The 794-nt window shown below is 41.7% G+C and overlaps 1 pseudogene; it reads left to right on the forward strand.

The window, feature by feature from the left end:
* The first annotated feature begins 224 nt into the window (after nucleotides 1-224).
* On the forward strand, nucleotides 225-446 carry LOC111606581 (annotated as a pseudogene).
* The last annotated feature ends 348 nt before the right edge of the window (nucleotides 447-794 follow it).

The raw sequence follows: 794 nt of genomic DNA on the forward strand, positions 1-794 counted from the left end.
ACTTAAAAAGCTTTCTGTTTAAGTGTTTAAAAAAACTTAAACAGGTTTTCTAAAGTGGCTTTTCAATCGAATCAGGAAATGATAAGACCAACACCGGCGCTGAAAGGTTTGCAGCAAACTGCGAGACAGACGGGTACTCGCTCTTCTCAAACAGAAGGAAAAGACAGGTTTTGTGGGTGTCCTGCTAGAAACCGCTTTTTATGCTTTCCTTGCCATCTTTTCTCAAGGCTTCTCGGCCTTTTGGCTAAGATCAGTGTGTAGTTTCTGTTCTTATCGCTTCTCGGCCTTTTGGCTAAGACAGCGGTCCCCTCCTTTGGGTAGTGATAGCGGTAGTCTTTGTGACTTGGCTGTTACCACTGATTTAGAGGTTCAGTAAATTTTGTCCCCGGTTGAGATATTGACCACTAAGTAGTGGAAAATATCTTTTACCTTTTATTTGTATTTATTGGTGTTTCTTAACTATTTATTGGTTTTAGTAAAGGTTTTAAACCTTTAACTGGTGGTGCCTCCACCATGGCGGCTAGCCATGCCGGCATGCGGAGGCACCACAGTGTTCGATTTTTATTTAAGGAAAGAGAAGAAGAAAATAGAATAACGAGATTGGACTTTTCCAGGAAGCTAATCCAACAGGTGCTGAAGTTTCGGCCAGATGACCTGAATTGTATCCTCACCCTGCCTTTCAATAAGGGATATGATGTAAGTTTTTGCTCTGCCGCACTTCTTAAGGATTTTTGGACACGGTTTGAAAATGCTAAGACCCAGTTTTCAGCTTTTGACGTCGAGAAACTGACTGA

The sequence above is a fragment of the Xiphophorus maculatus genome, chromosome 2 (assembly GCF_002775205.1).
Source record: "Xiphophorus maculatus strain JP 163 A chromosome 2, X_maculatus-5.0-male, whole genome shotgun sequence".
In the NCBI taxonomy this organism is placed as follows: domain Eukaryota; kingdom Metazoa; phylum Chordata; class Actinopteri; order Cyprinodontiformes; family Poeciliidae; genus Xiphophorus; species Xiphophorus maculatus.